We start from the raw sequence: 13,843 nt of genomic DNA, 5'->3' as shown, positions 1-13,843 counted from the left end.
TCATAGGAGGTTAGTGCTGTTTTCCAAGTGCAGAAAGGTTGAATGCTCTGGCTAAGGTTATTCAAGAGTTCTGTAAAAGACTCAGGCACCAGAAATACAAGTTTATAAGACTTTTATGTATATCTGAACCTCTGGAAGCTTGTCCAGATTATCATCCAAACCTATATGCCACTTTTGGAAACTCTAATAACACCAAACTCAAATCTAAACCAATCCAGATTCCATTTATACAAGAGAAAGCAACTGGGAAAACCTAGAACAATAGTTTAACCACTCACCTTCTCTCCCCTCTCTTAGTCTTTAAATCTCTTTAGTCATTTTCCCTTTCGTGCACACCCAGATAAAACAAGGAATAGGAGGCCTCAACTTGCATTTAGCAGGGGACACAAAGTGGCACAGGGGCTGGGAGCAGCACACTTAAACACCATGGTGATGAACCTAAGTTGAACTCACACGGGTTTCAGGCAAATACCAGCTTAGCACAGCTGCACTGGTACAGTTGGACTGGTTGCTAACCACAGATGTATGAACACAGAGATAAGGCCATGGTAACTTCCATATGGTAAAAAGCATGAACTTCCTAGGAGGGCTCATTGGAGACAATTCATTTCCAAGGCACAGAAAACGTGCTTGGCTTTGACTCAGGTCTCTCTCTTGCATCTTTTGCAAAACTGGTCATGGACATTTATTTAATGGAAGTTTTCAACACATCTTATTAAAGGGCATCACTCCAAGCTCTGGCCAAAACTGCAGCTTGCAATGATTTTGATTCCCTCTGGGCTATGCTTCCATCAGAGAGTAGGAACACCTTCCCCCTGCGTTGTTTTGGGTCACCCAGACTTACTAAGCAACTCATCTACTTCAGTATTACCACAAGAAATAGGTATCAACAAAGATAGAAGCTCAGAGTCTTCATGTTGCAGAATTGAAATACAAAGCAAAATTTCCAAGTATGCTTTTATTGCCTGTACATGACAATTTATTTCCATTAGAGAATCACTTAAGAATATCTTCCCAAAGAAGGGATACTACTCTGTATTAACACAAAATTGTACCCAGTCTAAAATGATAAATACAATGTGCAGTCTATAATTATAGATAATGTGTAAGGTTGGTTTTTTCCCCCAGAATTTTCTCTTCTATATTTTATGCAGTCTTGAATCTGAATTGAACCTAAGCTGGAAAAACTGAGAGATATTGACAGGAGAAAGCAATGATGTTAGCAGTCAGTATGAGGTTAAAGCTCTCCAGGGGTTATTCTTTTGTTGGATAGAAGGGGCCAGTCCACACGGGCGTGGCTTTTGTCTTTTTTACAATATGTTTTTGACTCTTGGAGTGCACTATGACCATTACACAACACTGATAATGAGTATTCCCAGAGCCTTTTAAGCATTGCAGGAGCAAAAAGAGAAGGTCGTGGCAGCTTAAAAGTACTGGTTCCCTCAGTATGGAAAAATATTTGCTACTACAGTGCACTTAAAGCCACAGGTGAAATGCAGAGCAAAAAGTGAGAGCTGGGAGCCTGAACTAGCCAGACAAAATCAGAAGGAAAACCAAACCTCCATAATTAACTTGAGGTTGGGCAGGAAGGTTCAACACAAGTGAAGTGATGGATTTTTTCCCTGAATGTCTGCAGCTCAAGACCAGGTACCTTTCTGGAGGTAGAAAAGAGGTCCTGGCTTTTGATGGGACAGTAACCATGTAGATTTTGGTGGTGTAACCTATGGAGTTGACCAAACCAGAACAGCCCATTTCAGTCTTCAATACAGTGGTTCAAAGTGGGTAAGAAAAAAAAAAATCCAAGAGAGATCTGAAGCCCACTTTCCTTATTCTGTGATTCAAACTGCTAGAAGGAAGAGAGAGTTCTTCAATCAATAGAAGTGATTTTTCAATCAGCAGAACTGGCTCACAGGCCAAAAGGGTTGAGAAACACTTAAGAAGCCTGCAGGATTCTCTCTTCCAAGAGATCTGCTGGAGGTCATGCTCTCAGGTTGGTAGTGTGCTCACTTCACAGGCACTCTTGGCAGTTCTCTGCCCTGCTCCCATCACTGCACCACCACTGTCTTGAATCTGGGTATGTGGTTAAACACTACACCCCTGAACATGGTTACCAGTCTTCAAGCTCTCCAAAGGCTTGAAATGCTTCTGAGGCAATATAGTGGGGCAGAACCTCACAATACTGGAGAGTTTCCTTTTCTTCAAAAGTAGGTTAGGAAAGTGAATCTGCCTCCCACCTGAATAGGTTTCTCCATCTCATAATTCCCTGACTAAAGAGCTGCTCTAAAACTTCCTCTTAGCCAGCATGATGGAAAGTCTCCCTCTATTTGTGCTGCCCTACTGCAGATGGTGTAGCAGAGTGCTCAGCTGGAATCACCCTGGCATAAGGTACAGGGAGAAGGACAGGCAAGCTGGTTGCTGTATTGCTCCCCCATCACTGCATGGAGCCTCAGAGGCTCCCCCGTGTGACTCCTTGAGCTGAACTGGCTCTGCAGGCTCCAGACTTGGCAGGTGAATCTTCCCACCCTCCCATGTGCACAGGTTACATTCAGCACTGCCAAGAGTCGTCAGTAACACGGGCAGGTTCCTGTTCTGCGAAATACTGTATATATGTAAGCTAAAACATTCCCTGCGAAACACTTTATGTTTAGGCAAAAAAAAAAAAAAGACAAAAGGTAACAAAAAAAAGGAGTGCCCTTAACAAGCAACAGCCAAAAACCTGGCCTTTTTTGGCAGAGCAATGCCAAGTTTACCATCGATACTGGCAGTGGTGTTCCTGACAGATCGATGGAGTCAGAACACACCTGGTTTGTCTGGTGCTTCCCATGGCTCATGTGTGCATCAGGGGGAGCTTGGAGCTGGACAACCTCATCTTTGATGCTGAGTGTCAGGATGAACAGAAGATGAATCTGATTTAGAAATGCTGTCTTCATACTTATCCACTTATGTCACACCACAGACTTCTTTTGAAGCAAGAGTAATTGCATAGTACTCTCATCTTTTCTTTTCTGCAGCCCCATCCAGCCAGCCACGAGGAAGTCACATCCCCTCTAACAACTTCCTTGCTTTGCAGCTTACTCCTACTCATTTCAAAGGAGCTGCCAGTGTTGCATTCTTTTCATAGAACCCCAGGGAAGTTCTAACCTCAAAATTAAGCAAAACAAAGTCCTTTGAATATTTTCCAATTAACCTAAGATTGACACTAACACTTTTCTCCTCATGTTCCTGCTATTTGAACCATTTGGTTTCTCCTGTATGGTCCAATTGCATGGTCTTTTGCAGCATCAAAGATCTAAGTAATTCCTTTCTCAAAGATCACTCTGGTTTTAAAACTCAAAGTTAAGTTCACTTCTAGGTTGCATCATTTAGTGGAAGAGATCAGAGAAGCCTTGCAGCAGCACAAATCCAAGGAAGATATCAAAGAAGAGACAGCATGGCAGGTTTCTCATATACTAGCAGTGAGGGTAAGTTAACACTACTGAAAGCATTCAGGGTTGCATTCTGCTCCCAGTCTCACAGCATAAATATCCAGAGAAATCCCTTGCTGTCATGACAGAGGGTTAGTTCTGAGTGTCTAGAGCCAGCAGAGAGCATAATTGCAATGCCATAAAAAATGTCAGCATTTGTAATTCATGCAAGACACTGTCCCATGCTGGCCTTCAGGGCCTGAAGGCACCAGGGCCTGTTAGAGAAACTTTCTTTGAGTTGATGGTGGTGCTGGAACACAGTAACACTTGCTCGGCTGAAAAAGCAGTTCTGCCAGCAAAGTTGCAGGCAGGCTTCTGTGCAACCTGGAACAGAGGGAGGAGAAAGCTCCCAACACGTAGTAAAGGAGCAGCACTGCCTGCAGATTCACAGACCACACAGCACCCAGGGAGCAGCCAGCACATTAGAGACAGTGTGTTTATACCATTTGTCACCCACTGTTGCTTAGGTGAGGCACATCTAAAAGCTATTGGGCAAATTGCCAACGTGTCCAGACTGCCGAGGTGGGGAGTTTCTGAGCACTTTCTGTCCATTAGCTTGCAAATGTCCCTCTGAAGAAGGTAAAATATTGTCGCCCACACTTTATAGATAGGAAAAGTGAGGCACAGAGGGCCAAGCATCCCAGTTCTCTCTCCCTACTTTCTAAACCATAAATGACAATAATCCTTCCCCCAGTTACTGGAAACAACAGGCTCTTTCAGAAAAAGGGGAGCTGCCCCTTGCCAGGAAACAAGTAGCCAAAAGCAGTTGGAGATAGCAGCCTGCAGCCTATGCACTGCCTGACACAGCCCTGAGGTCTTTTCCTCCGGTACATCTCCGGGGTCCTCGTCTGTACTCACAAAAACATTCTGTGCTCTGTATGCTCAAGGAGTTCACCTTCAATAAATAATCCGAACGAAGGGAGTTAGTGCTGGCACAGTTGCATGGGTTGCTTCAGGGAGAGTTTGCAGCAATGTCAAACTCACCTTTGCTGGTGGCTGCTGCCACTTGCTGGGAAGGAATCCAGCCCCCAAAGGGGAACACTTAGGAATATCAAGAGCCAAAAGCGATTTCGTCCCCATTAGTTAATATCAAATATAAAGGTCACATTCCAGTACGTAGCAAGCAGTCATTGCCTCCTTGAAACACAGTTAAGAAAATCTGGGGTTTAGGATCCTTAAACGACAAAACAGAAATATAGAAAAATAACATTTTTGCAGAATAATTGCAGGATAATATTGCTCAGACAGCATCAGTAGCACTCAGATTACTACCTGAAAAAATCCTGGGTCATAGGCATATTGTTGACCCAATCCAGAGAGTAAGCAGTGACCTCCCTGGCCAGTACTGATGAGGATGTTGGGCAAAATGGCCAACAGCATCCTTTTTGGTTTTAATAAAATGAAATGTCATTCATTCTCTCTATTGCGGAAAAACAGAGAAAACAGCAGGTTATTCTGAAGGAAGAGCAAACTTCTTAGCGTTGGGTTAATGTACCAGCCTGAAGCTGTCCAGAGAATGCTGTTTAAGTCTACAGGTGTACTGCAATAGTGGTCCTTCCCAACATCGAATTTAAGAGGATGAAGGAAAAGATGTGTTTGCCTCATGGCCCTCAAGAAATGATTGCAGCCCTACAGAAATGTGGCAAAAGGAACATGAAACTTTGTAAGGGTCATGAACATCTAGAACAATAGTAGTCAGCTTGTCTGTTAGTGTAAGTTACCGGTCTGGCTAGCCCAAAGCTGATGGCAGAGACCAGGCTCATCCATTAACTCCTCAGGCCAGCAGCTGGGCTGCACCCCAGGACCAGCCCTGGGACAGCACACAGCCTTTGCTTAGACAAGGTCAGAAGAGAAAAGCTGCTGGAGGGTACATGCAATGATGGCAGATGTTCATAGAGCAGGGATAAGGGACCCAGAAAATTCCTGTCTCACTTGGGCTTTCCCATAGATTCTCCACACGGCCTTTTGATAAATATCTGCCTCACCTTCCTTCTCCAGTTTCTTCTCTGCAAAGTCCTTTGTTTCTCCAAAAACTCCCCTCTTCCATGCGTCAAATACACCAGTGATAGCAGAGCATATACCAAAAGTTTTATTGTCTAGAAAAGGCAATAGTTCTCCCTTAAGATCACCACCACCACCATGTTCCTGCCACAGTTTCTAGTTCCTGGCAAAATCTGGATCAAAAAACTACTTCATTGCTAAATGAGTGCTAGTAGAAATAAGTAAACAGCTTTGCACTCCGTCATATTCCCTAAAAGACTGAGCATGCCAGCAAAGGCAGCACAGACTCTCAGAGCAGTAAATAACCAAGTAGGCAGAGCAAACAAACATTTGAAACTCCGTATGTCAGAAAACCTCTCTTTGGAATGAGGGGATGAAAACAGTTTTGTCAGAAAGGAGGAAGCTTTCTCCCCTTCCCTTCTCCCCACTTCCCCAGCCCTTTCTTCCCTTGTTTACTTTGTTTCCCTGTTTCAAACCAAGTAAGAGAAAATCTAGTATTTGTGGAACTGGGCTCTTTCTGTTTAACTCCAGCTGTGCCCACAGCCCACATACTGGCTTGGTAAAATTTGCCCAGTCTGACAAAGTGGTTTCTCAAGCTTGAAATAAAACCATAGTGATTTTTACACTAGTAAAATGACTGGCCCTTGACAGGACTAGCAATTATCTATGAATTCCAAAGAAAAAGCTTGTTGCATGGCACAGCAACGTGCACAGCACAGCACCATGGCAGGGGATTCTGGGGCTTTCTGTGCTTCTTTGCTCTGGCTTTTCAGCCTCTTTTGAAATATGGCAGCACTGGGAGCTCCACAGCAAAAAAAAGAAAAAAAAAGAAAAAAAAGAAGAAAAAAATATCCCATAGGAAAGCAGCTCGTAGGATTTTTACCTGTCACAGGCATAGGGTTGGAAGGATCTCTCTGCTAGTCTCAGGTCAAGGAAGAAGCAGCATCTGAATTCAGAGGAAAGCTGATTCCAGGAATATCAACCGTGAGGTCCCTTATGGGAGGGGGGCTCCGGCTGTGGTCCCCCCCACAGGATAGCTGTAACACTTCTTTATGAGGAATACCTGCAAGCATAGACTTGGACATGAAGAGGAAGGCAATTGGCTTCCTTATGTTTGATTTAGGAGGAGTGGCTGCTTTGGGATCTAACACCCAGTTGTCATCATAGAGGGGCTGGGGCCTGCAACTGTGTTATCAGGTATCAGAGAGCCCCCTTGGGCAGTGACTGTGGGAATACATGCTGACCTCAGCCAGGCAGCATGAAAGTAAACCTCAGCACAAAAGGGCAGGACGCCACGAAATAAGACTCCTTGAGAAAGGAAATAGGGAGAAACCAAAGCTGAAATCCTGATGCTTCTAGGAGACATGGAGAGGGATAACTGAACAGGAAGAGACATGGCCAGCACAGGGTTGCACAAGGACAGGCTGAGGGTCTGAGCAGTGCCAGCAGCCTGGGCCAGCTGGGGAAGGAGCAGCAACACCTCTGCTGCAACCAAGGGCTGCTTCCAGGGCGGCAAGCAAAACCTGTCAGTGCCAGCCACGCTGCTGCTTTCTGTTTGTCTGCTCACTGAGGTCTGGCAGACAGACTCATCCTTCCATGTCTGCCTGGTCAGTGCCCAGCACAGCACCAAGGGCCTCTCAGTCCTGCGTGAAGTGAGAGAACAAACCTTTGCCTGCGATGAGACCGATGCAGGGAAGGTAGGTGGCAAGACCATCCTGCTTTCATGTCTTTTCAGACTGAACATTTTGGAAGGAAAGTTTGCCTCAGATTTAGCCTCTGTCTGGGATTAATTCAGCTCAAATTTGTAGTCACCGCAGGCAGCAGGGAGGCTGCAATAGCTATTAGAGAACAAGCCAAAGAAGTAAAAGCAAGCAGGGACAAAGAATAGCCCTTGCCCTCCCCCAAAAAACAGAAAGGAGACACAGGGATCCAACTTAAAAAGCAACTACTAACTAGTCACCAGTACTAGCGAGTCACCTCAGACCGGCCAGCGTCAGGAGAGTTGCCTGGTCAGAGCCTGGCTGCCAGCAAGCAACTCTGGCACAGGACTGTGGCACACCCTGCTCTGGTGTCCAGGCCCCAACCAAGCAACCCAGAGCTGACTGGGGAGGCCAGTGGAGCTGGGAGCTGCTGTGGTCTGAAGTGAGTGGAAAAAGGGAGAGGAGTCCCTGCTCCCCACTGCTGTCCTGATGCAGGGATGGAGGGAAGTGGTCAGCTCACCTCCTCCTGGCTAGTGCTGCTGGCCGCGTGCCTCCAAGGTGTTGGTGTTGGTCATTCATTTGGTTGGGGGATCCAAGCGGCCAAGACACCCAGAAAGAACAAACTGCAAAAGGAAACAAGGCCCTTGCATAGCAGAGACAGTAAAAATGCAACGAGAGGGGTCAGCAGACGGCAACAGCACCATGACTGCTGACATCCTCGCTGCCCTTGCAGACAACGGCACCGCGGTCAGAATCTAAAGAACATGACAAATCCCATACGTGAAGGCTGGAGGTGGTTTCCCACGTGCTCCCCTTGGCACCGCCGGGTGCCCGCCGTCCCTTCCCGCACGGCGCCTCCGGTCGGACGGGAGGTGGCAGCAGACGGCCGCCGACAGCACCCGGCCGGCACCGCGAGCATCTCCCGGGGGCAGCCCGCTTCCCGGGGGAGAAACCTTTCCCGACTCCCAGGGACTGGACAGGGACGACAGAAGGTGCATCCGTCCTCCCGGAGTGCGCCGTCTCCCCATCCTGCCCCGCTGGCTCTGAGCCCCCATCCAATTCCACACACGCCACACCCTGGAAGCGCTTTGCCACAAATTGAGCTGTTTTAAAAACAGTCCGTATTGAGAAAACAGATGGCAGCAGCTAGGAAGCTCTGATTATTATTGATTAATGCAGGATTACAGTTGGCAATAGGAGATATTGAAAGCAGCAGAAATTAATGCAGATATTACCAGTGGAAGGGGGGAAAACCATGGAGCAAAAGCACAAGAAATCATAGAATCATTCAGGTTGGAAAGGACCTCTAAGATCACCGAGTCCAACCTTTAACCTAACACTGCCAAGTCCACCACTAAACCATATTCCTAGGCATCAGATCTACATGTTTTTAGAACAGTTCCAGGGAAGCAGAAAGACATGTTGTCCAGGTCTCAATATTCTCCCAACAGTCAAGAATCCTGCTCAGATAACATCAGGATCCACAAATGTTTGTCTCCTGCATCATCTGTCAGTCTTCACCAGAATAAAACTTTTACTGAAGTTTAAAACAAACAAACAAACAAACAAAACAAAAACAACTAACTGGAACTATTTTCAAAACATTTGTAATTTCCATTTCCGTCTGCCAGGTTAGGAAATACCAATGGTCAATCAGACCAGCCCAGCTGAAACAGGGAGTCCCAGAAACCTGTCCCCTCTGTATCCCTAGGGTTACCTTCCTCAGACTAAAAAAAGCCTGAAAAACAGCTGGATTTTAGAGCTCCTACAAGTCATCTCTCCAGAGCCACAAAGGAAATTGGAGGGTTTGGTAATAGCGTACTGAAACAAAGACATGAAAGAGTCTAGACACCAGGAGAAGGAATGGACTGGGGCACCCTGTCAGCCAAGCCCTACCTTTCATCCCATCTCCAGAGTCCGGTGCCTGAGTCACTCCAGTCTCTGTCCCTATTCAGATGCCCGTGTCACACAGCCACCCTCCAGGCAGTGCACTACTGGTTTAATTTGCTCCTCTACCCCCGAATGACACTTGAACTTTCAAGCAGTGATGTTTGAAGCCATTCTTCAACCATCCTTTTTTATTTCTTGTGCTGGACCTCACTTCTGTTACAAAGTATCTGCTCTTCTGACAGGAGAGGTCTGACAGAAGAGGCATCACACAGAAAACAGCAGGCAGCTTTCATATTCTGCTCCCCAAAAAAACATACCTGCTTCCTAGGAGAACCCCCTAGGAAACATAATGGATTGGAGAGTACAGCACTGAATGGGAACTCAAAAAGTCACCACACCATACCCAGTGTCTAAAGAGTTGATTATCTCCACTTAAAGAATTTCTGCAGTGTTTTTTTGGAGTTGGGTTTGGTTTTTAGGGGGGGGGGGGGGGGGTGAAGTGTGTCCATTTGTTTTAATTTATTTTTTTTTGTTCTCAAGCAAGGAAAATTGTATAATCTTGTCAGAAATCCATTAAATATTAACTCCTCTTACCCTCAGAAAATACTATCAAATGTCTAGGCTTGATCATATTTTCTTTCTCAAGGTAAGCTTGAGACTTTTGGCCCTATCCACAGGCAATAGGAATGTTTTCTCTTCACAGTATCTGTTTGCATGCTTAAAGACTATTTACAGCACCCTGTCTCTTCACCCGCAGAAGAACCCTTCAGGTAGAGACCCCTTGATGTAACAGCAATTCACATCTGTTACAATTTATTGGCTTTCATAGATCATTTCAAATGTAACAAATACTGGGAAGCAGAGGGACAGATCTTGAACCTAACAGCTCTTCAGTAGTAATGGAAGTCACATAACCCAAAAGTGTGGTTTATTCTATATATTTTTCTATTTTTTTTTTTAAACCAGATGTACAATCTGTTTACTGAAGACTGTATCGAAGTGGAAGAAGTAGACTTGCCTGCTTTGCAGGTTACTATGGAGACATCTTTCCTTTCATTACCCTGCAAACAGACCATGCTACACAGAAGTGAGAAGTTCTTATTTTTGGTCATTCAAAAATTGCTGTGATTAGAGCATTTCATGTGCTTCACACTAGTAAATATCTCTGAGTAATTCATTTGCTTTATCCCAAGTTGGCCAAGAGGAACTGAACTGACTAAGAGATGAAGGTCAAATATACACATTTTACAGCCTTACAATTCTTTTGAAGTCCCATCAGAGAACTGATGGCTTCACTAAGTTCCCAAAACCTTTGATATTTTATCCCCAGAATAACATGGGAAAATCCCATCAAGCATGAATAGTCACACACCCTTCTCCTCAAACATGTTTCTAAGAAATTATTGTGAATTACTGTGCACAGCATCAGAGTAAAAGAGGGAAGGATTTCAAATATTTGTTAACTGTAGTGCTGGCCATTGATTCCCAATGGCCTTCAAGTCATGACTGCTGTACTGTAATTTTTTTTAAACTTTTTTCTTTAATTTATTTTAGATCATTACAGGCAAATTAACAGCCCTTTTCTGTAATCAAAACCATGGCAATGTCATTATCTATAGCCCATGGGTCTCCAAAAATATGCCATCAACTTCACCCTTTTTATTTCACCAGCACTCTCCAAATGCCCAAGGTGCAGCACCTGTCCATCTCAGCACTTCACATTGCATCCTCTGTACCAACTTCTTGACAGTTCACTACAGTTTGCAGAAACTACAAGAATTTTTATCTATTTCTATTGCTGAAACTGCAGTTTTCTTTCTGTAAAGCTAGAAATCAGAACTGGAAATAGGACATTCAGAGTTGCAGTAATGGGTGACGGTAGAAACCAAATGAGAACAGGCAGCAAAAGATCAGCAAAGTAGAAGCAGAAACATCAAAGGAAGACAAAGCCCAAGCACTTTTGGTCATCAGAAGTGCTAAGATCACCAAGCTGACCAGCAGTGATAGGACAGAGGAGGTCTCTGTCAGACACCATGAGGACACCATACACTGGCAAACCAGACCTCTCGCTTTCCAAGACAGGGATAGCATTTGGGCAGGGAACTAAGTCATCTGAAATGAACTTTGCCAGACTAAATCTACAAGCATTTGAGCTCTGAGCCCTGCAGGTACTTCCCCCCTCCCAGCACACAGTAGCATCAATGCCAACAGAGCCTTTTGCAGAACCTTGTCTGTCCTTGTCACGAGGCACCAAAGCACAGGAGCAGAAAGGAGTAAAGCCCAGCTTAAGGTCTCTGGTGATGTAATCTGAGGATATAGGTTAAACCCAAAGAAAATGTCTCCCCAAAAAATAATCCTCCCTTCTTCCCTTTCCAGATGCATAGAGTTTCTGCTCAGTTATTTACTTTGCAAAACCACAGTTATTCCAATGTCATTTTTTTCTTACATGGAAATATGGATGATTACCAGAAAAACAAATAATTGGGATGAAGCCCAGTTGGATATCACTGAGGCAACTAAGTGAATATGCTGTGTGGAGGAGGAGAAGAGAGAGTTACACAGTTAGGAATTGTCTGTTGTCACATTTAGGGTAAACATGACAAGCAAGAGCTGCTTATCCTCCTGCTACTGAGGACAAACTAACCACTTATAGTCAGGAAAAAATTGACATCCGGGTTTTCTCAGAAAGAGATTTAAGAATCTGAAATAGGAAGTTACTTGGAAAATACTCCCTTTTCTACCCATATTCACATAAGCACATAAACACACAAGTTTATTCTTAAATTCCATCATGTTTTTCAGATTTTAAACCTGTGCTAAAATACTTTCTTAAACTACATTTTTATCTTTCTGGATTAAGTTTGGATTAGTCACCTCCCAGGGGAGATGAGATGTCTCTTGGTCTACTCAGCTCTCCTGATGAAGATTATCCTCATTTTCACTAGCCACAATAAGCAAATACTGCAATAGCCTAAAAGTCAAAAATGAGACCCTGCCAGGCCAATTTTCACATTTTTAATTGAAGTAAAATAAACAGAAAGATGAGGTTGTGTTGAAGGGGGGATGAGCACACCTATTCTCTGTCTCCATGTAAAGTACAGGGTTTCTCCACATGAAATATGGAGCACACATGAAATATTCTGGCCATCTGGAACTGAGGAAGGTCCAAAGTCTACCTCATTTGCTCTCTGGTCCAGGTCTTTCTCCTGCCTAAAAGCATTCTCTGAGAAAAAAAAAGAAAACCACAAACCTTCGTTAGCCAACAGTCTGTTTCTATTTTTCTCACAGATCTGCTTATAGCTGTTCCCATCTCAGATTGTCACAGCACTGTGGGTCAGGACACTAAAATATTCACAAAGGGATATTACACATATGAGAACCAATGAAGCCCAGAGCTCAAGCCAGGTAATGCACAGTTTCCCATGTCTTAGCCCTACCAAGAACTATGAAGAAGTGTAATAAAGAAAGAAGCAGGTATATCCAACAGGCATATTAGTCTTATTTAAACATAATACTGCCAGGAAGCACTTTAGGATGCTACAATCACTTATAGCTTCAGCCATACAGACTTGAAGCTTCCAGGATGGAAAAGTAGCCTTTGATCTACAATCACCTTTCCCTCCTACATCTCAGGATTTGAGGGTTTTGTAATCACACTCCTGAGCTACTGACACTACTTCTGTACCCAGTTCTTCTCAACAGCCAGATACAGGCCACTCATACAAAATTTTCAGTGAACTATTTAAGAAAAGGCAGGTGCTAAGATCAAATGTGTTCACTCACTAGCTTTTACTTCTGGCCACAGCCCACAATTTGGGATTCTTCACACATCAAAGGCTTAGGGCACCAAACAGATTGGGGTTTTGCAAGTAACAAATAACATGGGTGTGCATGAGTAGAACAGACGCTTCTGGTCCTCATGGTGGGACTGACCAAAGAAAGCAATGAATAAGCAGCACTGTGAGCTCATGACTCAGATGCCCATGTCCCAGCTGGGCCACGGCAATAGATTTCTTGCCTCAAACCCAATTCACTTCAGATGCAGCTTGTATCTTTTTCACTAAGTCCAGTGCTCTGAGTGCCTCAAGGAAGAAGAGCTGAGGACATCCATCAGAGTCAACAGTGAGAAAACACTCTGAATTATTCATAACACTCAAATAGCAAAATTAAAATTAAACTACCTTACATGACAATGGGAGATATGCTAACACTGAAGAAATTCCAAGGCTGCTTTTATGTGCTGCATGAGCTAAAGCTGGAATGAAATACTAAATAGTTAAAAGGCCTTGTGCAGAACCTTGTCTGCCCGTGTCACGAGGCACCAAAGCACAGGAGCAGAAAGGAGTACTCCTGTTTTTTCTCTCTGTGGATGGATATATTCCTTGTTTTGCCCACATTTATATCGAGTCTTTACATAACTGCTGGCTTCATACTCGAGGCTATCTTCCTGAATCTTCCTCCCATACTGGTAGCAGAAGAGTAGACTGCTTCTAGCTTTTTAACTTGTTAATAATGGACTTGCTCTTGTTTGATTCTCCTTGTCCCCTTCTCCCTGTGTGATACCTACCTTGGGAAGTACATGGTTTTTGCATCAGTGTTCAAGTCAGTTTTCTGTACTTGCTTAGATGGCTGCCAGGGCAAGTTTTTGAGGTACGGTCTCCTTTTGATAGGTTCCGACAAGCTCTGCTAGAGGAGAGCCAGTTCCCGAAATATATTTCTCTCACACTTGTTTTTCAGGGTTCTCCACTCTGCAAAGACTAACAGTGTGGTAACGAGAGGCACTCCAGA

General features: G+C 44.3%; 1 long non-coding RNA gene across 1 annotated transcript in view; it reads right to left on the bottom strand.

Moving 5' to 3' along the window:
* LOC127468771 (uncharacterized) overlaps positions 1-6,520 on the bottom strand; it is a 48,005-nt gene extending 41,485 nt beyond the window's left edge. The window contains exons 1-2 of the long non-coding RNA XR_007903674.1: positions 6,349-6,520; positions 4,449-4,638 (exon numbers count right to left, since the gene is read on the bottom strand). This is a non-coding gene — a long non-coding RNA (uncharacterized LOC127468771). The remainder of the gene's footprint in view (positions 1-4,448; positions 4,639-6,348) is intronic.
* Between the last annotated feature and the right edge of the window lie 7,323 nt (positions 6,521-13,843).

This window comes from Manacus candei, unplaced genomic scaffold (genome assembly GCF_025592945.1).
Source record: "Manacus candei isolate 608988 ecotype Guabito, Panama unplaced genomic scaffold, ASM2559294v1 h1tg000015l, whole genome shotgun sequence".
NCBI lineage: Eukaryota > Metazoa > Chordata > Aves > Passeriformes > Pipridae > Manacus > Manacus candei.
This window is presented reverse-complemented; position numbering and strand designations above follow the sequence as displayed.